Source organism: Idiotropiscis lumnitzeri, chromosome 7, assembly GCF_059441095.1.
Source record: "Idiotropiscis lumnitzeri isolate Australia: NSW breed Sydney's pygmy pipehorse chromosome 7, RoL_Ilum_1.0, whole genome shotgun sequence".
Classification (NCBI taxonomy): domain Eukaryota; kingdom Metazoa; phylum Chordata; class Actinopteri; order Syngnathiformes; family Syngnathidae; genus Idiotropiscis; species Idiotropiscis lumnitzeri.
The window spans coordinates 20,705,410-20,729,833 of NC_142397.1; the positions used below are offsets into that span (position 1 = coordinate 20,705,410).

The 24,424-nt window shown below is 40.0% G+C and overlaps 1 protein-coding gene across 4 annotated transcripts in view; it reads left to right on the forward strand.

Moving 5' to 3' along the window:
- LOC148333989 (RNA-binding protein Musashi homolog 2-like) overlaps nt 1-24,424 on the forward strand; it is a 127,668-nt gene that overhangs the window by 21,197 nt on the left and 82,047 nt on the right. The window lies entirely within an intron of this gene.

Below are 24,424 nucleotides of genomic sequence, written 5' to 3' on the forward strand. Positions count from 1 at the left end.
CCTTGTGGTTGGTGTGTCTCGTTGTGGTCATTGTGTCCACCTGTGTTGGTCTACCCAAGCCCCTGTGTTAAGCAATCAGGTCCTTCCAACCCGTTGTGTCTTGGCCAGGTGCTCCTCGTCTCGTTAACTTGTTTGTATTAAATTCCCTGTTTACTATCAGTTCTTGGCAGTGCTTTTTCCGTGTCAGCTGTTCATGTCAATGTCAGTAGTCCTCCTGCAAGAGGTGAGACAGACATTTTTCCAGTTAAGTCCTTGTTTTCATTGCTCCCCGCTGTTTTTTATTTTATTTTATTTATTACAAGTTCCTTGTTTGCTTTTTATTTTGTCAATTAAATACCATTTACATTTCCCTTGCCTTGCTTCCCTACATTTTGGGTCCTCCTCTTCCTCAACCTCCTCGTAAACCTGACACTTGGAGCATTATGAGTGGCAACCTCAAAACTGCTTTGGTTATTTAACCTGCAGATCCACGCGCCCAGGTCCATTTCAATATATTATTTGTCTGCAGTTGCACATTTTATATCATTACACCTTACAAACATATACCATATGAATAAAAGTGGAGAACCGATTAGTAGTTGGTGAAACTGTGGATCATTTTAAAAAGAGAATGTAAAACAAACCCCCAAGTAGGAGCAAAAGCACACGCTTGAAAAACTTGAGGCGCAGTGTGAATAATGTTTACGCTGTGTGGGCCCACGCAGATAAGACCATTCTGCAGGGATGTCAAGACTGAAAGATGGTTCATAAACTGAAGCAATATTTGCCTGACAAAAATCAGTTTGTAAACAGATTTGTTAGCAAACTAGGTTTCACTAAGATGTTTCACTTTAATTGCTCCATTTCGGCAGATCTGAAGCTTGGACTTCCCTCTGTCACGGTCGCCTTCCAGCTTCGGCGACCGTGACTCTAAAAACGCTGACACAAAAAGATGATGAAATTGAAGAGCGTTTATTGTGACCGTCTATGACACAATCCATCAATCACTATAATCATATATTTAGTAAGGAATTTGAAAGTCTAGAGTATATCTATAATTACAACCGTCGAAGGTCGACAAGAACGGAAAACGCTGGCGGACAACCCACACCAGGAAAACAATAACGAATAACAAAAAACGCTTGCAACGCAAGGAAACCGATGAACGGAAAATAGCTTACCACCAGAGGATAAGGATGAACCCAAACCACGAACGAGAACAAAAAGCGAGCCGAAGAATAGCTGGAGCAAAGTACAAAACACAAATACGCAATAACTATACATGGAGTAATCAGGGCAAGGAATAAGTACGTAGATCATGAGCATGAGCAAGGCAGGATAATAATCCGACGCGGACTGGTCCGCGACGGTGGCTTAAGTAGCCCGTAATCAAGGGCGATGATACGATGCAGCTGTGCGGATCGTGGGCGCGTCTCTCCCGGCCAGATGACGAGCGAACGGGAACGAGCGCCGGAGAAAATGCCCACTTAGCTGCAACAACAACAGACGGATCGTGACACCCTCAAATTTTGGCTCGCAACTCAAAGCACAAAAATCAACCAAGTGATAAGTCATAAATCGATGAAGGTTTTAGCAGAAGTAAGTCAAGGTGCCAGTGTAAAAATCCAGCTGAAAAAAAAAAGGTTATTTAGCTAACTGTTTAAAACATACTTGAAAGAGTAATTATGAAATAGTTATTACACGTTTCCTTTATTGCTAGGATATTCATGTAGTTCAAAACTAGAGCAATGATATTGATAGAATGCAATAACGATCTACGTTAAATGTTCTTGCGTTGCATTGATGAAACTTGCTTCTGCTTTCATAATTAATTCTTCATAATAACCACCCCAATGAAAATGTTAACGGAAGATAGCAAAATGATGGCCTCCATCTCTCTTATCGGTGTGTGGCAGTGCAATGTTTTTAAATTAAGAGGTTGTGACGAGGCTGAGAGGTTTCTGCTGAGTAATGCGTTGACACATTTTTGATCACATGTATAAATAAATCTTTCAAAGACATGCACACACATAGAAAAACAACTTCATGTGTCTTCAGCTGCTAGCTTAGATAACCCCACCCCTTTAGGTTGAAGACACCCATGTTCAGGGACTTCTGGAAATTAATAAAAGGGAGGGAACAGAGAGATATGATCAGAACGCAAAGAGACAAGCATTGAATTCAGACTTTCTCCTCGTTCTCCTTGCAAGCCAAATTTTGAGTGTCTTTCTCTTCATTGATGGTGTGTTAATGAAATACCAAATTGGCAAATCTGACAATACTATATAGCATATACAAAAGATTTTATACATCACAGTGTGACCCAATGGCCCGTAGCTCGTATGCTGTGGTGTAGCATCACTACCGCCGGACTTCTGTCAGATGTTGGCCCGACAAATTTCTAAGTCATGGCAACCCAAAAAGGCCTAAAAGTGCATTTTTGGTTTCGGACCAAAATACTGAACAACCTGGCAGAAACAGGATGTTGTGATGACACAAAAACAAAATTGCAACTTGATAAGGAGGTATGAATTGAGGTTAGCCTTATGTGTGAGCGTTGGCTAGCCCAATTGCCGCTAGACTTAATTGATTTATACCAGCGGCAGCGCGACAATGGAATAAACAAACAAGGCAGTGATTAAATGGTGCTTCGTCGCCAGGCTATGTCCAATAACACACAAGAACCTACGAGAACCTACACCGCTAGATGGCAGCAGCACCATTCATAACACACAGCCACCATGAATTGACATTTCCTTGCAGTGGAAGGACAATAACTGTTGATTGCAGCAGTGTGCTGTCAAGCTCGTTTGAAAACTGACAATAGAGCCCACAGAAGAACAAGGAAGGACAATACATTAGGTACACTTGTGTCTTGTGCTCTAGTGATGGGCAAATGAAGCTTTTATGAAGCGCTGAACTATTTGAAGCAATTGGTTCAAAATGGTTTGAAGCTTCAAGGCTTCAGTGATAATGACATCTGGTGTTGAAAAACTAGAACTGCAGTTATATACTATAGAGCAGAGGTATTCAATTAAAAGTCACAGAGGTCCACGACGAAAATTTCTTCCAATTAAAAGGTCCGAACCAAAGTCCAACTTTCCTAATGCCTTGCCTATGTTCACATTTTTATATAGTTTCAATATTTACTCATTTTCAACAGAGTGCATTTATATACTAAATATTTAGCAATGTTCCCATTAAACACCTTTGCTAGTCAAACAAATATAAGGCGTTTATTTCACATTCAAGAAAATGTGGCTCCAGGAATTTAAGGGTGCCACTTCCAGAAAAAAACTGTAAAATATCTCCTGCAGAAATATATCAAGTGCTAAGCATTGAGTTAACATCTTTTACCTTTTTTTTTTTTAAATCAAAGAATTGTCAGCCTAATAAAAACGGAAAGCCTAATTATCCAAGTAAAACAGGTCAACATGTTCAGTACACAATCGATAAAAATGGCTGTCCTCATGAAAAACTAATTCAAAATGAGCTTTGACACCACTTTTTCTTTTGAATATTTTTTTAACTTCTCTTAATGAGAAAAATGAGTTTGTGACTGCCCTGCCAGTGACTTAAATCTGGGTTGGAACGGAGTCAGGGCCATTGGGATTTGGTAGATTATTTCACACATCTGGGCTTTGTGTTTTCCTTTAAATAATGTTTGTGCATTTAAGCACTCCTTCACAACTTCCCCATCACTTGAACGTTTCCCCAAAATCCATGATCCTTTTACTGAATATTCGTTTGCATGCCGCTCGATGTAAACGAAAATGTAAGCATCTGTGGTACTGCACTCAAAGTTCGATGTTTCTGCATGCGCTCACCTCAAACGTCAGCGGATAACTGTGCACAAAAGGGCGGTGCTTTGTTTCGTAGTGGGGCTTCGCAATGTTGCGATGGTTTTGGAGCATATGATGCACACTGGTTTTGAATTGGCTGCAGCCAGAACGAAACTACATTTCTTTGTCCATTCATTTAAAACAAGACGCATCGACCTCGCTAACTTTTTAGCAAGGCATACTGTCAGCAGCACTCTCTTCCGGTCTGCTGCGCAATTGGCAGTGGATCGTAAACAAAATGATTTGATTGGCTCAAATCAGTGACGCCTTTTCCGTATTTACTAGAATTGCAGCACCAACGTTCGCGAATGCGCCCTGAAAAAAAATCATCATAGATTGGCCATGGGTTCGGTCCGAATCATCCGCCATTTGGTGATGGCTGCACTAAAGGATACCAATTTCTACATACATAAATTAACAAATACTACGGCACAAGAAAAGTAAATGTATTTAAAAAAATGTTTATTTAAAAATATTACTTTTTCCAGTCTTTAGATTTAGCCTTTTTTTATTTATTAACTGACAACTTCACGTTTTGAAAAAAATGCGCTCACATGGCACAGATACGCATACAAATTTTAAACCGCCCGAGAAGGGTGCGCGGCTTGCGGCGACCTCGACGCTCACTGTTACCTCGATGAGCGGAAGTGTCTCGACTAGGCGGTCTGACGTCTTCAAAATTAGAAAATAAAATTAGAAGTGTTTTATATGACTAATTTTTCATGTTTGTTTTTACAACACCCATTATACAAAGTCCACTGCAGCACTGTGGCTTATATACAGCAGTCACTGTACTTAAATACACTAATGTTCAATGGTCAAATTCATTTTATGAAACCTTATTATCGGATCGTATGCACGTCTACTTATCTAGTTTCAAAACATGTATATAAAGATATCGATAGTTATTTTTAGGTTACTATGTAAAATTGCCTTGCATTAAAAATGTGACTCGAGCTAATTCTACTTTAAAACCATACATTTAAGTATTCGTATACCTGACTATGCTTACGTTCAATGAATACACTTAATTTGAAAACTAAAAGCTGCCGAGCTTATTTGAGCGTCGAGGTCACCGCACGCCGCCCACACCCCTTTGGAGACAGTCACAGGGTTTACTAGAGTTCATTTAGAGAACAAATCGAAACAGTTATTGTTTCGGACGTCACAGGTCACGTGTTTTCTCCTGACTGAACGGAGCGTTGGAACAATGTTCCGAAGCAATTTAATGTCCGGGTTTGAAGCGTGCGCCGGAACTTCGGTTTGAGAGTGCCCATCACTATTGTGCTCACATTTTCATGCTTGTAGATTACAAGGAGAGCTGTCATGGTCTGCTGTTTTTGGTTTAGTATTTTTTTTTCTTGTTTGGTGTGTGCCTCATGTTAAACCTGATTGTGTTCACCTGTGCTTGTTGTCTCACTTCCCTAGTGTGAACCAATCGGCTCCCTCCAACCCTTTGTGTCTAGTCCAGGTGTTCCTCGTTGTATCGTTACTTTGTTTGTATTTAGAGCCCTTCTTGCTTTCACTTCTGGTCAGTCCATTGTCGTTGCTCATATCTGTTGTTCATGTCAGTCTTGTTTTCCTCAGTTAGGTCAAGTCCTTGTTTTGTTGAGCCCTGTTATTCTGTACTTTTGTGTTTTTGATTTTCATGTCCCTTGTTTGCCTTTTTACCTTCAATTAAATACCATTTAAGTTACCCCTGCCTTGCTTTCCTGCATTTTGGTGCGCCTCCACTACAATCCTCCACCAAAACCTGACAAGAGCGAAGTAAAATACTGTTGAGTGCAAGTCTGTGATTAAAAAAAAATAATTTTGGGTGTTTTCTTTTTTGGTGGGGGCTGTAACAGATAAACTGCATTTTTGTTCTTTTGAATGGGCAAGAGCATTTGAGATACAAACATGCTCATGTAACCAATTAAACTTATATATCAAGGCAACAGCGTATACCACAAATTATAATCGTAAAACACTGTCATTTTAACCTCTGACAGACTTCTTACAACTTTGCTTTGCCCTTAAAAATAAACAGCTTTGCGCTAAAGAGCACTTGCTTTATTACATTACTGAATTGAGGGAATGTTTAAAACGAAGTGACAATGAAGCATTAGCAACACAGTTTGATAATGAAGTTTTGACTGACATGTAAGTCTTTGGCCACATATTTTATTAGCAAGGCACAGGAGTTAAACCTCTTGTTCCTCGGGCACCTGAGGAGGAGCAAGCTTGTGATTATTCAAATTCATCCTGGTCATTTCATTCTCAGGGCACTGAATCCATCGGAACTTAACTGTTCCAGTTGGCTTTGGCCTCTCGTGTGAGGAATCTTACCTTTTGGCATAGGTGGGCATTTTACTAATTTTGCTCAGCCGTTATTCTTTTTCAAGACGAAAGAAACTGTAATGGTCAATTGTTCAGTCCGTCAGTCAGTAAGCTTGTCAGCGTATGGATCTAGCGGGCAGAAACCAGGTGCTGAAAACAACCACTTCTGTAAAGGAGCTAACAAAAAAAGATGTCGGCAGTGAGGGAGTTGTCATCCTTTTTTTTTTTTTTAAATATTAAAACTTAAAAAAAAAATAAAATTAAAATCCCGAGCGCCCGCACGCACTGCTGTCATTCACTTGAATGAGACTCGTAGCTGGGCCCCCTCGGTGGTCACCCGCACGACGTTCATGGGCCCGCCTCAGGGGTGAAGGCTTTATAGGGCTGGCTGCCCGAGAGGGTTGGATGAAGAGCGTATGGACGAATGAACAGTGCCTTTTCCCTTTTTTTAACTGTTTTCATACCTTTTGCTGCTGGATACGATAATTGTGTGGACTAAATCAACATTGGATAAGAGTACAAATTGATAAGTTGATGAGCACTTTTAACATCCCGGAGGAGATCGCACGGCCAGCAGGAACTGCGTGGATTGCTGCCGGTTTTGGGAGACACTTTAAGCGTTGGTGGTCATGTAAAAAAAGTGGGACGATGGAGCTGAGCTAGCTTTGCAAGCCGCCTCTTCAGAGCTTCTGCGGGATCAAGAACTAGTGTGAAATTGCTATGTTAGTGACTGTTGCATCGTATTAATTACTCAAACCTGGCTACATGCTCAGATTGTCCACGCTTCAATGCAACTGTACTTGAGGCTAACAGCAGCACAGTGATCTTTTCATCAACAATGTCCAGTGTTGCGCCGACAACAAATGACAAAACCTGTTGCACGCTTATGGCCCTGGTGAGGTTAAGTGCTTCAGAAAATGGATGGATGGATCGCAAAGTACTTGACCATTTATTAAAACAAACAAACAAACAAAAAATGACTGCGGGAGAATTATGTACTTGCATATGCATCCATTTATGTCGTTCTGTTGTAATAGTCGTAATCTTGAAAAAAAAAAAAAAAAAACTTTGACAATCTTGAAATCACGTTGCCTGAGATTGCAATTTTGGTCCCAAAACGCTAAATTGTTCAGCCCTAGGCTGCTGCATGCGGTTTTGGCCAATGAATGGAATTTTATAGAGCAGCACTTTTGGATATACAGTAAACCCCCGGTTATCGCGGTTAATGGGGGCCGAGACCACCCGCGAAAACTGAAAATCCGCGAAGTAGCGGCGCACCTTTAAAAATGCTTAAAAAAAATATATATATATCTATATATGGGTAGAGAGAGAGAGAGTGAAATTCATGTTATAACAAAAAAAAACAAATTATTATTAAAACGTATTTTTTTATTCCCCAGCCATTATTTTCGTATTTATTCAACTTTTACCTGCTGGTACGCCGTCCGGTGAGCCCTGTGAATGTTATGATCCTCCAGCAGAGCTGGAGGATTGAGCAGGACTCTCCAAACGCAGACACGGGAAAAAAGGTGGTGATACAAAGATATTTATTATAATCACAATATAGTCAGTGTAATCAGCGCGTCTCGCAGCAGCTGACGGCATGGCGCGAGACGATCGCTGGAGGAATGCCCACACAGCTGAAAAAACAAAAACACACGCGGCATGACAGGCGGTGAAATGAAAGGTGGCATTCTTCATTTATTTATTTATTCATTCATAACTGACGCTACACTCGTGCCCGGGCGGAAGAGGTGCTCCTCTTCGGCTTACTGTGACGCGAGCATGCCCTCCTCCTCCGGAGCTTCCATTCGGTTAAACTTAGGGGCCGCTTGGCACCGCCCGTGCCCGGGGAAGGTGCTCCTCTACGGCTTTACTGCCACGCACGCCGGCCGGAGCTCTGGTACGGTCCGAACCACGCGAAACATCGCCCCAAATCGTGCCCGGGGGAACTTGCTCTTCTTCGTCAACTCTCTTCTTCGTCCACTCTCCTCTTCGGTGCACGACGGCCGTCTAACCGCTCCAGCGCCCCCTCGTGCCGCTCGGCGAAACTACAATGCCCCCGAATATTTTTTAGACCCGCGAAGCACTGAACCCGCGAAAGGTGAACCGCGAAGTAGCGGGGTTTCACTGTATGTCTTATTTGATACAGATCTGTTTAATGTCAGTGGATTGTGAAGGAAGGAAGCCTTGATTGTTTTGGCAAACTAGCAATCAGGAAAACAAATGGCATGCGGAACAGGTGAGAGGGGATACTGCATGAGTTCTTCAAGGTTGATGGTCATATTCCTAATCATGAGCAACTGAAAGGCGAGGTTGCTCTTCTGTGGTACATAAACAGATGTAAATGAGAATACAGAAATGAGCAAGCTTTAAATACAGCAGACACTTAAAGAGCTGCTGCCCGCATTTTGTGTAATACAATCCACATGTCCTTGTCCAGATGTAAGTTTGACCCTCTTTTTCCAGTTCTTGAGTTTTTGAGGGGGTCTGAAAACTTCTTCCTCTTGGAAATAAAGCTTTTTTGGATGAACTTCTGTTTGGCAGCCCTGCTCACTGCCCTTCAACCTCAACCTCTGGATCGATTGGAGCGTCAGATGATTGAGAGTAGAGTCGGCTTTTGGCAGAGATTCTCCAGGGATTTGGGAAGCCCTTGATGGCAGTGATGACTCTGCACTGCCCCCTGTGATTGTTTGATCTGCACAGACTCCAGCTCCTGGTGCTTGCCTGCCTTCGGCATCTCAGGGTTGTCAATCATGCCACACTACTCAAGAGTACGCTCAAACAGCTGAGGGCGGGCAGAGGTTAAGATGGCGGCCACTCTGCACCACACTCCAATTATTTCTCCAAGTCCGAAGAGGGCATGCATTATCTGTTCATGTATATCAGAGGCATGATTGAGAGCAAGTGAGGTAGCAGTAAGCACACACACAAAATCAAAATTATTTCTTGCAACAACAACTACAATCAAATCAAATGTTTGTGCACACATAGCCCATTCTTATGTACACATTAGCGAATGTGGATGTTGACTGTCATGTCAAGTGGATTTATGCAAATAGTAAGAAGTATGAATGTTTTTATTGTTAATGTTGGTGTTAATTATTAGCTGGTAGTAGTAGCGGACTTCTGTTCAACCAGATTATTGTTCATTCAATGTTGGAGTTTTTAATTCAGCACCAAGACTAAGTGTTTAGTTTCTGCCGTCATGTGTTCGTCCATGTAAGTCTTTGGCCACATATTTTATTAGAGATGCATGCATTCTTATGTGGCGAATGTCGAGGGAGGGACATATGGCACTCATCATGAAGACAAGGGCGGACGTGCCCTCCCCGTCCCACCTGCCATCTGTGCCCACGAGTAACGCTGAGTAGATTGAATAAAGTATAATACGTAGACTTTACTGAATTAAAAAATACACAGTTGTTGCCTCAGAAAACCATGTGCTGCTGGAGGTGCCGAGGACTAGGCGGAGCCTTAGGGGGGGCACAAGCCTTTTCTGTTGCCGGTACTTCTCTATGGTATGACCTTACATTAAGTGTTAGACTAGCCCCCTCTCCACTTGTTTGAAGACACATTTTTATTCTTCAGGTTTTGGCTCAACATGAGACTGTCGCTGATCTGCTGTTCTTCTGGTATCGACTGTATATGTGTTTTAATTTGTGTTCCAATTTACTGCTAATTTAAGTTTTTTTTAACTTTGTTACATATTGTATTGTATTGCATTGTATTGTAAATACGTCATTGTACTACTTGAGTAGCTTTTCCCAATACTTTACACTTAACTGAAAATAGATTTTTCCAGCTACTTTTTACTCTTCAGTGTTTTGGTTGAATGACAATGATTAACATAATAGATTGTAAGAAAAAGCTGCTGTCTCTGGTTCCACGCTCCGCCAATCATATGAAATGTTACTACAGGTCCAGTACATAATAGTTTGTGATTGCCCCTATGTCAGTGCTATTGCATGACATGCAATTGGCTAAAATAAGTGCTGTCACTTGTATAGCGCTTTTCTTCCAACAGTACTCAAAGCGCTTCACATTATACCTCAACTACCTATTTATGACATACCATCAGGACCAAATGAAAACGGAAGCACATAGGTTTCCCTACCAGCATACAGGACAATCTTAATGTGAAAAAGTGAAAATGTGGTGTAGCTTAATTACCTCTGAACACTATATAGAGGAACTTATGTTTCACAGTGCTACGTCAATCTATTCCAAAAGTGCAAATAAAGTTTTTTTGAACAGCTGCCTCACATGGATATAATGGAGCACAGCTTGTTGCATTTAACATACACTTGTTATTGTTTAGAGAATAATGTACACATTTTTTACACAATGCACAGCCATATGCCTCGCATCGAGAAAATATATCGATTTTCGGATGACAGACGTGCCTCAGACAAGTATAATGTCTCGTAGCCTATTTTGAGTTGTCTTGTCGCATCGTAGCCCGTGTATGTAACACACTCTGACTTCTGGAACACTTCACGACCTCCATGACAAAAGTCTACACAGCAAATTTTGCAGGTTAATTAAACATTTATAGAGTTAAATTTAACACTGCGTCTGAGTGTATTTGATCCTAAGCAGAATTGGTGTAAAATTAACTCTTTCCATAGTGTTAGAAAATCAATGTAAAAGTAACTCAAAATTTAGCAAAAAACTTCCACTGGCTAACACTGCACATTGTTAATATAATTTAATGCTGTCATAATAATGCTCCTTGGGTGATGAAAAGATAACAAAAACAGAAACGCAATTAATGAGATATTCAAGTTAAGTTTACGTTAAGGTGCTCCAAACTAATTCGACTAGTTCGACAAACAAAAAAAATTAGATTTTGAGTACATTGGATGAGTTCTGAGGCCAGGAAGAACTTGTACAATTCACCTACACCACATTGTGTTAAATGAGCAGCTCACATCTCTGCCCCTCAGATCTCAAAACTACAAGCACTAATAATTTGAAAGAACATGCCTGTTCATAAAACTGCAGTCTTTAGTGTGATTGGTGAATCTGATAAAATACCGCACTAGCCCTTTAACATTTTCATAGCCATCATTGTGAATTGACCTACATAACCTTTTAGGGGGAATGGATCACTCAGGTACGGGAGATCTCAATTCCTCGAGCATACATTCCTTTCACCTGTCTGGGTGGTGATGGACTGTAAGATTTAAACAAAAACAAAAAAAGTAAATATTTTTCAGTTGTATGCAATGGATTTGAATTGATCTAAAAGTTCCATTAAGATGCCTAAAAAGTACACATTACCCATTCTCCTCAGTTATGTCAGCAGCCAGTATGTTCAACATTTTCCTTCTGGTCCCATCTGTCAAGGACTTGCTGCGGGGAGACATTTGAAAGATTATTGGAGATTCAGATGGATGGAAAAACATTAACAACACAGAGGTTTATGTCCATAAAATAACATGATATAAATGACATAGGTAACTGATAAAAATAAGTCTCATATATGATGGGTCGCACTCCACATGAGGGATCCTGAACTACATATTCAAAAACATCATCATCCTACTTTGTCACTGACCTGGCAAGAACCTTCACAACTTTTCTCACAGCTCGCACATCAAATTTTGCAAATGCTGCAGAAAAAGGACAAATGCATATTTAACCCAGAATGAAGAAGTCATGTTGTTCCAAGACGCTCAAATATAATATTCACTAATCCGGAACACTTGGAAAAAACATCAAAGTAATCGGCAAAAATAAGGATACTTATTTGTAGTGAATCGTGCATTCAAAGTTACTCATTATAATTAAAGAAGGTGACATTTGTATTCAGAAATCCGTATTCCAGTGGCAGTCACTATTATCTTCTCAATGAGCAATGAGACCTTAACATAAGAGCTTCGTAATGTCTGGTGACGTTCGGATGATTGTATCACCACTTGCAGTAACCATCTTGCATACTGCTCAAACAGCTGAGTGCAAGGCTTTTCATCTTACTTCCCTGCATTCAAAATCTCTTTAAGTTCCAGCTCTGTTATTCTCACAAGTTTTTGGTCATCACCAAGTCTGTCCTTAATCAACATGTTTCCTGCAACAGAATAGCTCAGAGATTTATGCTACAAATGATAAACGCAGTGGTTATGTTGTGACCAGCAACACACCACCAAGCGTTAATTTGCTGTAAATCGCGCAAGAACTTTCCAGATGAATCGCACGTGAACTTTCCCTATGAATCATGCGTGAACTTTCTCCATGAATCACGCGGGAACTTGGTCGAGAGAGCAGTAATCAACGCCATATTTACATAGAGAACTAAAAGACGCAATCGCTGCGTTTGTATTAGGGCTGCACAATAAATCAAAATCTAATCGACATCGAGGTTTAACATAGTGCGATTATCTAATCGCAAAACAGTGAGGTTTTGTATTTTTTCCTCTCTCCCCCAACCTTTGGTGTTTGAGTGACAGATGAATTAGCTAACCAGAATTGTTGATGCTTGGGTATTAATGGCCCTGGCCAATCAGTGTTGTTGGCTAACACGTGTTAGTCTGCGCTCTAGTGCCTACAGTCAGCGCAGTCCGACAATAACACACTACGCGTGCACCTCTGTTTTTTTCTGTGATTGCCGTGTACCGAAGTGGATGCAAAGGAAGTAACTTCTGCTGCCGCAGATGTGGAGAGGGAGATGCTCGTGCTCTAGACGGGCGGTACGTCTATTATTTGGATGTGCGGCGGATTCGACCAAAAAAAAAAAAAAAAAAAAAAGCATCAGATCCAGAGGTAACACGACCAAAGCATTTCAACGTTTAAAACACCACCACTGGTTTGAGTATGAAGCCTGTCAAGCAGATTCAAAATAAACAGATGAAGGGGAGGCAACAACTAGCGGTTGTTCAAGTGCTAAGCTAAGATCGCTAACAGTAGCATTCACGTTGCAGTGGCGAGCGAGGAAATGAGCGACAAGTGTAAAGGAAAAGTTAGTGTATAAAATAAAACAAGTCGAAGCAAAAACGCATAACAGTAGCATTTTAATGCATTTTAACATGTAAAATACAAAAACCGCAAATCGAATCGTAATCGCAATATTGGTCTGAATAATCGCAATCAGGTTTTTGTTCAAAATCGTGCAGCCCTAGTTGGTATGAACGCAAGTGTGTTCGACTGCAATCAGAGTAATGGGTGAAAGTCCCTGGGGGTTGGGCTAGTAATGCCGATAACAGCCTATTTTCAGAGACAAAACAATGTGAAAACTTCGTGACAAGAAACGCAAAGGGGTGAAGCGAGGCAGGAACCACGTGCAGTGCATAACTCACAGTAAAATAACAGATTCCCGGGAGACTTCACATGAGCTAAAATAACCTATTCATGGCCAACTTAACTACTGCCAACTCATGACAGGGCAAGGATTCCTATCTCCGCTAGCAAAAGAGCTGCAGGTCATGGCGAAATAACCGATGCAAACTCAAAAAAGAAAACAAAATGCCACATTTGCGCATAACGTAACAAAACTGTTACATTATGAAGTTACTTAGTCAAGATGGAGAGGAACCCACTTTTTTTAATTTGATAGAAGATCCCAACAGAAAGCGCTCAGAAACAGTGTACTCATCTAAAATAGAATTTCTGTTGAAATGCCTACACAATAGTGCAAAATCTAAAAGTTTTTACCGTAGTTGTGTGTCACTCCAAAAAGTGTCGCAAAAATCTCCACATTTTGAACCAGGTGGATGTGGGCGGCCTTACCAGAGTCAAATTGTCACTGCGTCTCTTAACTACGGATATTTTCACCAACACTGGGAGGCATTTAACTCAAGCTGTTTTATAATAGCTCTGAAAGAGTCAATAACCTTTGACACTGCATATTTAACACTGCGGAATTTGCTGTGTAGCATGTCCAAAACTTTGTAAGTCTTGCCTGATGGTGTGACGTCCAATGTCGTCCTTAGATTGGTTCTTGGGCATTGACCAATAGGAAGACAGTGTTTTCCTAATTATGACAATACTGGACGTGATGCCACAGAAAAACATTCAAAATGGGGAAAAAAAGGAATGGATCGTTGGGAGGAAATTTTGGAAAGTGCACGTAGCATTCTACATTTGCTAACCAGAAAGCCAGTCGCTGATTAGAAAAAGTGGCGTTATTAAACAAATTTATCACCTTAAATTCTTTTTGGAAAAAAGAGAGTCCATATTGTCATTTAGTCTTAGAAAGACTTAAGAACATTTTTAAGGGTTAAGCATATCGATACTGCACTTTAGTATTGGGGCTCGGTACCCATCCCTAATGAAGAACTTAGATGTATCACCACAATAAAGTTCTTTTTATACTGCACTTAGAAACATGCAGCATGCTGCCGGGGAAACCCATTCATTGTGTATGTGATGCATGGGCGCAGAAAATGGATGGGTGGTCCTCATCGTCTCTAACCTCAAAAACACTGATAAGTCATATAATGTGTATGAGGGCGCCCTATTCCATTTCTTTCTTCCTATATATGCAATAGTAGTCATGTGGTGGTGATGCGTTCTCGAGTTTTGCCACATAGCATTCTCCTTGGGCAACAAGCACAGTGTAAGTGTTTGACATAAGCAGCCAGACAGGAAAATCAATGTGTTAGCTAGAGGGCAGTTGAGCTTGAAAAGAGCTGACATTGTTAGTGTCCAAAACATACTCTCAGATGGACTGTGGACCTAATGAACCACCTCAAAAATCAAACATTAGGACAGAAGCAAACCAATCCGGATTCTCTTCAATTCCCGGTTGTTGTTTTTGTTTTATGTTGTCATATGTTTGCAAATTGCTCTTTGATTACACTGGTCAAAACATTTTTATTTAAAAAAAAAACATTCAGAGATACAAGTAAAGTTCTCGAATTTTTGCGCTGATTCTGAATCTGCCCTTGTTTTTTCACTTGCACATCCGGTTTTCATTTGAATACTAATTTAATAATATAATATGTTATGAAATGTTATAGCTATAAATCACAATGCATGGTAAAAAAAAGTAAAGGCATAATATATTTAGGGACATACAGACATCTGTAATTAAAATTTGCTGTTGACCAGTGTAATTGGAGCACACTAAATGGAAGAACACATTCTTCTTTACCAGGCGTCTTTGTCTGGAGAAACACTTTCTCGTTTGAAAAGCTGTATCTACGTACTGCAAGCTGGCGTTTTTTTTTTTTATGTGATTGCAATATTGTTTTTCGTATTCAGGCCAAAGGTGACCACAATGGACTGCTCAACCGCAGAACTGACTAAGAGATAAATAATCATTCACACTAATAGTACATGAACGAAAAAAAATAATTAATCAATGATTTTAGAATAAATTATTTTGTACTCCTGCGACTGTCTGATGACTAATTCAAGGTGTACCACACCCACTGCTCCTAGACAGCTGGAATAGGCTCCAGGACTCCCGCGACCGTCATGAGGATAAGTGGCACAGATAATGGATGGATGGATAGATATTGGAATGTGTAAGGAAGTTGTCCTAAGGAAGCACAGAGAAAACATGCAAACTCTTCACAGTAAGCAGTGAGCCAAGGCTTGACCTCACATGACATCATGTGCCTGCTTGCTATGAGGAATTTACTTGGATGTGTTAAAAAAGCATGCGACATGAAAGTCAACTTGTAACAGTCAATCAGCTCAAACGCCATAACTAACTTTTCTTTTTTTTTTCTTCAACTTGTCCAATAAGGACTTTATTTGAGGTACAAATGTATATTTTTAGGCTGAATGTTGTAGGGCTGCAGCGATTGAATATTTCAATATAAACTAAATTACTTAATACATCTCAATTAAAATGAAAAAACAGTTAATTTACTTTTTTATATAAATAGACAGATTTTTTTTTTTTAATTTTTAATCCATAATATGCAAATTAGCAAAATGTATTTTATTGTGTCGAAACATTTTCAGAGGGGTATTTTTAAACATAATTTTTTTGTTTAAATTTAGCATCGCTTTATGGCTGTGTGTTGTAGACCACCTAACTATAAGACACATATTCAGTCGTAAACATTCTGGAAGTGTCACAGGCACTAAAATGAACACACCTCAATAGGAAATGGTAAATTATATTAAATTTGATATTTCAGTTAGTGTTAATATGATAAGTCACTTGTTAGATAATAATTCTCAACAAGCAGTTAAAGAACTAGCTCACGAAATAGGATATTTTTCTGTAATTCACACCTTTTAGTTGGTGAGAAACAATATTCAAAATCATTTGTGGTAAATTATACTATCCGGCTAACTTGAAACAGAACGATTGAAAAAAGGCCGACAAAAATAATCGTACTTATAATACAATATGTGTTACCCGTTTCCTGGTTGTCCACTGTTCACCATTGTGCAAGCCAGTGGTGGGCCATCATGGCCTTTAAGGCCATTTCTGCTGGCTTAACATAATCAAGAAATCATGATCATATTCTTCACATTGATGTCATATTATATCCTAGTATTGTACTTTTAGAGAGAGTTTTTATCCAATCAGAATTCAGCTAGCTCCCGTTGCCAGGCAGATTTCACAATACCAGAAGCACGCACTATTCGTCAGAGGACTTCAGATATCTGTTCTGCGTGAGTCATTTGGGCTTTCAGAGTTGATAGACAGTTGCGATAGCTAATCAGATCACGAATTGGTTACAGTTAGCCTTTTCGTTGAACTTACGCTGAAGGTGATGAATGCACTTTGTGATTGGATACTCACTCGTGAGGGGGCAGCTCAATGCGTAATCAACACACCCGGAAGTCGTAACTGGCGACCGTTCGAAAATCTGCAGATACACTTGCGAGGCCGTTTTCAAGACGGACCTTTCAAGAGAAGCTAGGTCGTCCAACACTCAGTACTGTGTGAGTGTCTTTCTGTAAATTATTTCTCCAGCTGTAGTTTTAGATTTATTCAAGTCGGACTAAGTAAGACTTCACTGAAGGCCTTCGTGTGAAATGCACGGCCCGCCACTGGTGCAAGCATACCTGTCATTTTGGTATTCATTAAGTCCACATGAAATGTGCTGAAACTCACCCATTGGGGGAACAACACTGAGGGTTGTACTCATAGCTCGAGGAGGCACATTGTGGGTTGAAGTGCTTCTGTGGTATATGAACTCCTTTTTACACGACTTGCACTTCACCACACTCATCAAGGCTAATCTTCCCACCATTAATACTTGAAATGTGTTCTTATGTATGTTTGTACTACTATAAATTATAATGAACCATTTGTGAAACGGACAAACGCATAACACCTGCTCTATGACAATTATTTGCTCTCGACTCAACTATTAAAGTAAAACAACATGTATATTTCCACATGGCCTTTCTACCTTGTGAGTAAACTTCCCATGCATAACGCGAGTTGAAATTGACTCTGGCCTTTGCTGGTGTCTGCACACACCCCTTTGTGTTAAAAGCAATTGTCACTCTGCAGCCGCCACATATCTCGTGAAGCTAATGAGGCAAACCACTGTGTGAATGCTCACTTCGGACACTGAAATGTCTCGTTTCGGTATGTTCTGTCTGAAAGGTACAGAGGTTTAAATTCTAGCATTACTCTTACAATTTACCAAGGAAATAGTGAGCAGGGAGCATAAGATAGTTTAGAAAAAGAGATGCCGGATAATCGTTATGTGGCTACACCACAGCTTTCCAAATGAAGTCATTAAATGTTCTCATCTTCTATCTTTACCTCTTGTATGTCCTTCTAATGAGAAACATGGGGATCGCCATCAACTACCTAATGGATTCACTTACACAAATGTAACAATTCTGAAGTGTAACAACTTTTCATGAATCAGACTGAGACTTCTTGTGAGAGACATGTTTTAAAACAGCTTCAATGAAGGCTAATGAAAACTGTGTTTAAGACATTCTATTGAGACAATAAGAGAAAGAAAAGAAAGCACGCAGCAACAAAGGCCAACCAAATTATCTTGAGTATTTTATTTTGAAATTTGATCTTCATACTGATTATATGATGGGTGGTTAGTAATACACCTGGATACAAAAGAGGCATAAATGGATTTCACTTAGATATATTTTTTTAAATCACTGCCATGTTTGTCTTTGTGCGCTTGTGTGGTACTGTAGCCATTCACAAATGCAATTTGCATTGAAGTGTAAACGTTTAGAGTATTTTAAATGGAACCAAAAACTGTACACTATGATGAGTTGCACTAATTATATGAAACTACCTATGTACACTAAAATAAAAACAAACATATTTCACTTTACTTGGGCACATATGCATTTTTTTCTTTTTAATGTTGACGGGACTGAAATCATATGAATAAATTTAGGGAAATATACTGGGCTAAAGAAAACTAAAATAAAGACTTGAATTCATTTGTAATTTTCTTTTTATTTAACCTTCATACAAAATCTATTGTTTTGCTTCTCTAGTATGCATAATATAATCTACGCACACACACACACCTACACACACATGCACTTGCGCACACAATTTTCTAGCCCTGTAACTTGGTATATATTAAGGACCTAGGTAAGTTACGTTGTATTGTTAATGGCTTGTGGCATATGGGTGATGTGTTCCTTTCAGTGCTAAGATTTCCGAGTTTTTAACGCAACACACTACGTGGTCCCCATCGAGTGACCATGATCGCATCATAGCAATGTGCTGCTGCTGTTCAATGTTGAACACGGGTATAAAAAAAGCTGTTTTGGTTTTTAATAAACATGAGTTTGCCGCCATAAATCCTCAGTTGACACTACAATATGTTAGCGTACCACAACAGGACATCACATGCAAAGTCCCATCAGATGCAAACAGCAGCCTGTGTGTGCTAACTACAGTTAGCTTCCAGACACGTCTGTCCCTATGTCAGAAATTAAGTCTGGCATCAGTCGCAACATATTGCCATTTGTTTTCGGTTTATCACCGCCGCACTGCTATGAAAGGGAGGTGTAAATTGTATTAAGTCAATTGGTAAATTGAACCCACTTTTGGACTCTGTTGCTAACGGTAACACGGGTTAACCATAAAACTCAACGACCCACAATGCTTCTGTTTTGGATCACTGAAGACCTGGATTACCCATGTGCGTTGCAGGCAAGGCATTGTGTGTATGCAGTTTTTTGCAGCAGAGACATGAGCGAGCGGCTCTGGTTAACACACCGTTGCAAATCAATGCTTTTGTTTTTTTGTTTTTTTTAGGGCTGTAAAATTAAAGCATTAACTCAGCTGATTAATTCCAAAAAATGTAACTATATTAACTAATATTTAAACTCAATTAACTCAGTTTGATTTACTAAAAAAATAATTATCATACTTTGCAAATTTGCGCCATATTAGCTTTACATCTTTAGCACGCCTCAGAACAAAACATCGTGTTCGAGTTACCACTGGGCCTTGCAAACCAACACTGCTGGAGTGTGGCGCTCGTGAGCAGTTTTGAGAAATTATTTGAAGAAAAAGGCCTGTAAAGATGTCTCCGTTTAGATCGTATTTACGAATCACTAAAAGCTATTAGAACAGTCTTTGGATTAAATATACTCCATATTTGGTGATTTTGCATCAATTCCAATATATTATTCAAGTAAATATCTGTTACAAGCTTCGCAAAAAATTGTAGTTGAAAAATGTGATTAATCGTGATTAATCATGGAATTTTTTGTGATTAATTAGTTAAAAAAATTGAACACTTGACATGCACATTTTAAGCAGTTCAAATCAATATCATATCGATTCTAAATGAATCTTTTCATATCTACTAAATATAAAGACAAAAGGAAAATAGTCCGGTGTGGTGCTTAATCATTCTGAACTGCAGGAAATGGAACCAAAAAAATTATTGTTGCAAATATTGCAACACTGTAACCTGGCCCTGGTCTTCTGGGGGCCCTATGCAAAGTTTCCTTTGTGGGCCTTCTAACTGATCAGCAGGGCCAACCGTGCCGCGATTGGTGACTCTAAGGCCTATGTGAATGCTGCTGCAGAAATCTCTTTTCTTAAACTTTTTGTGATTGCAAAAACAGCACCACTAAAGCATTGGAACAATCAGCTACAACTGAACAAGTCAAGTCTGGACTATACCCCAGAAAAAAATTCAATTTCCTGCCTCCTAATGCATTTTAATTTGGTCCAGTTGAGTTAAGTGATTGACCCTAGAAGAATAACGTTGGAAAAGAGGTGTAAGTAGCATAACTTTGAGATAGACTCAGAACTAAACAAAAAACAAAAATGCAAACTATTTCTGAATTATTGTTTATATTATAATATATTATATATATATATTATATTAATATTATGTGAGTGTGCAAATTTACAACTATCTTTCTTATAGGTGGTCATGAAACAAGTTTGATAAATACACATAAAGGATATCAAATAAATGCTTGGAATTGTTCACCGGGCTAAAAGAAAAAACAACAACAATACAACAGATAGTGCTGTGCTCGCACTTTTATATACCCCTCCATGAGCTGTCACCTTACCATGGTGGAGGGATTTGCGTGTCCCAATGATCCTAGGAGCTAAGTTGTCCGGGGCTTTTTGCCCCTGGTAGGGTCACTCATGGCAAACAGGTAGGTGAGGGTCCAGACAAAGCATGGCTCCCACGAACCCCTTATGATGACGGAGATAATTGGACCACGATATCCCTTGTCCGGAGACTCCCTCGTTTTGCTAGGGGACTTCAATGCTCACGTGGGCAATGACAGTGAACCTGGAATGGCGTGATTGGGAGGAGTGGAGTTTGTGTGTTCTCCGCGTGCCTGCGTGGGTTTCCTCTGGGTAATCCGGTTTCCTCCCACATTCCAAAAACATGCATGGCAGGTTGATTGGACATTCTAAATTGCCCCGAGGTATGAGTGTGTGTGCCCTGCGAGTGGCTGGACACCAATTCAGGGTGTACCCCGCCTACTGCCCGAAGACAGCTAGGATAGGCTCCAGCACCCCCCACGACTCTAGAGAGGAGAAGCGGTACATATGATGGATGGATGGATATATAGGTCACGCCTTGCAAGTTGGAGGTATGTGTGTATGCGTGTGTTCATGTGTGAAAGTCTTGTTGGGCAGCTCATTTAGCAGTGCTGTCAGGAACTGCAAGCAAGAGTCAATAAAGTCCCAGCATCCAGCTGACACATCTCTCAAAATAATCATAGGTCAGATGGTGAACTTGTGTGTGCAGCACCAAACCAACCAAGCTACACAAGTTGAAGGTCACTTGATCTTTCTTCAAGTCATGTCAAGTAAATTTATTTCTGTAGCTCTTAATCACAGAAAAGTCTCAAAGGGCTTCACAGCTGTTTGCTAACGTCCACAACAAAGGGTTTGCAGACTTCCTCTGCACCTGAAAGGGGCCATAATATGGAGCAGTCTAGAAGGAGTTTGTTTACAAATGAACTAATGCTGTCGCCTGAAGCCCAGTGAGGACTTTGACTGGCAGCAGTTTTGTGGTGTCAGTTCCCCCGGGGCCCTTTCTGTCAATGGTAATGGAGTTCTTCTTTATGAAGCAAGCTCCGTCAAAAACAGGGGATGGACCTGGCACAGGGAGACAATATATGGGAGCTATTTTATAATAAAATATATCTTTCAGTTACAGCGTGTGACTAACAAATTGTCTGCTTGATCAGTCCATATCCCTTTCCTTGGACTTTCTAGGCAAGGGAGATAACATTTGATGCCGGTAAAATTTATGCATGCCCTGAATTCAAAAGGAGGCCTCACTGAGTATCACTGTATGGGTGGGGAAAAGCATCAAGTGCATGATGATAATTGTTGAAGTTTTCCAAGGCATATCTCCTGGCCCAACGTACAGGGTGCCCACAAAGTCTCATTACAAATTGATCGCCACAAGTTGCTGCTTGTTATCTGTATTATTGTTATCATTACCACAGCTTTTTTGCAGCTGCTTCCTCACACAACAGAACAAACTTCATACATCACATATTTATTAGTCTCATTTCTGACGCAATTGGTCGTGAGTAAGGACAAATGCAAGTATTGCATAAAAATAAGACACCAATATTGTATTGAGTCAAGACTGTCAGCAGCAAGGACAGTACAGGCTGGAGTTGGGAATGACTTTTCCCCTCAAACACTGTGGAGATAGAAATGGACCATCGTATGATTTAACTGTCATCAGTCTATCATTGTTGATAATTAAGTGTAACTAAGTTAACTATTGTCAGCAGGATAACTTAATGAAAAAAAATCTCTAACTTTACTTTGAATATGTAAGTTTGTTTTCCCTGTGTTGAGTTTACCTGTGTTCATTGACCCAGTCCCTGGTGTCGCCCAATCACCTCGCTCCAACCCTTCGTGTCTTGTCCTGGTGTTACTCGTCTCGTTAATTTGCTTGTGCTTTGTTCCGTTTCCTTCTTTTCTTCTCAGGTCATTGTCTATATCAGTTGTCCATGCTTTCTGTCAAGTCAAGTCTATTTGTTATCTATCTATCTATCTTTTTAGGCCCAGCCTCTATTCTCTCTAGAGCTTTCCTTCTTTAGTTAATGGAAATGTCAGTTAACATTTCCGCTCATGTTTGTATTCCCTCTATTCATTAGTATTCCATCTTCAAACTGTCCGTCTTGCGGCACCCTCCTCTTTGAGAGGATGCATTTATGTGCTTTGGCTTAGCGATATGCCATACATCCGCCAGATCTCCAGAGACATCAACATTATCACTGAGGAACAGATAACCATAACGTGGTCCAGAGGTGGTTGTTTGACTTTTCTTCTGTCACCTGATGTTCTAAAAAAAATGGCCCACGTGCTCGCTGTCTATTGTACTTCGCCTTTTATCAGCACCCTGCAGCCTTACACTGCACTGTATATTGTTAGATTTTGGTTGTGGGGCTGGGATGTTGGTATTCATGGACAGTCGTGACAGCTGACATTTTCAGAAAACCAGGGCAAGGCGTTACCCTGGGAGACACAGAATGGCATAAGGGTGAGTGATAGAGATAATTTAAAATGGAAGTTGACTGAGCTCAAAAAAAGCAGACAGAATTTAATAGTTAATGTAATGGAACATTGACCTTTTGATGTTTGTACACAAATAGTTGGGTCTCTGGAGTGCCTTCTCACTCATCAAATGTGAAACTCAACAACCTAGGAAATCTTGAGTTAATGGTTTAGTTTATCTTTCTGAAAATGAATCTGTCAATGAGACAATCTGCACGTTAACAACGCTGTTACAAAATAAATGTGGAGCGATATTACTTGGATAGGAATAAATTGGTCAGTGCTTGCTTTGTTCAGTAAGGAAAGTTGTATTGAGTTTTCTGCTGTTCATTAATTAGCTTCTAATAACACTTACTTGGGTGCTGTAAAGTTGTTGGCAAAACAAGGAGCGGCAGGTGTTTGTGTTTGGCAATTTGTCCATGCGCCCCAAAAGTGCTTTTTTTTTTGTCATTCAGGATGCTCACAAATAAGCAGCTGCCTGCTGCGCCCAGAAAAATAGTCAACATTCACAGTGCATATTTAGGGCCTCACTATTTGTTTGGGGGAGACCAATGAAAAAAATATTGATTCCCGATTATTCAAATCAATCATTAATTAAATTAAAACTTATATAAGGTATTAAATAACATTTTACTCTTCTTCTTCAAATCCTAAATGGGAAAGCATCCATTGTTTTGGTTTGTGACCTACAGAATGTATTAAGTGCATAATTGGGAAACTAAAGTACGGTAGTTGTGACAGGCGATGCCGATCATCATTTCCAGAGGCAACAATCATGTCCTTACTAATTACCTCACTATACTATGTACTGAAAATCAAATGAGAAATGATGCACCGTTAAGATGTTCTGATGAATGCAGTATTTTCTTGAGAACACAAACAAAAGTCATTGATGTCACGAAATAACTCAGATTACCTTTATCTGTTCCCGTGTGTTTTGGTAGATGTCATTAGCACAACACCACACCATTTGCATTTGAGGCGAGGAACCTATAGTTTGCATTCCTGAGCAAAAGCCGCTAAACATTCTCAACACTGACCCAAAAATAATTAGGGATTGAAACAGCAAAGAAAATCCTGCTGTTGGCTAACAAGAATAAAGCAAAGCTTTCCAGAATGAGGAGAATTAACATTAGCGAGGAGCGGGAGGGAAGGCTTTCATTCTATGCAATCCACACTGCGCTATATCACAATTTCCCCTTAAAGTTCCAGTTTTTGTTTTACTCTGTATGATATACAAGGTTGGAATGATATACAGGTCAACATGGTTGGAAAACGGCTACTTGCAGCCTTGCATTTATACAAATAACACCCTCTCAAAACAACTTATTCCCCTTAGAAGTTCCCATGACCACTTGAGCGC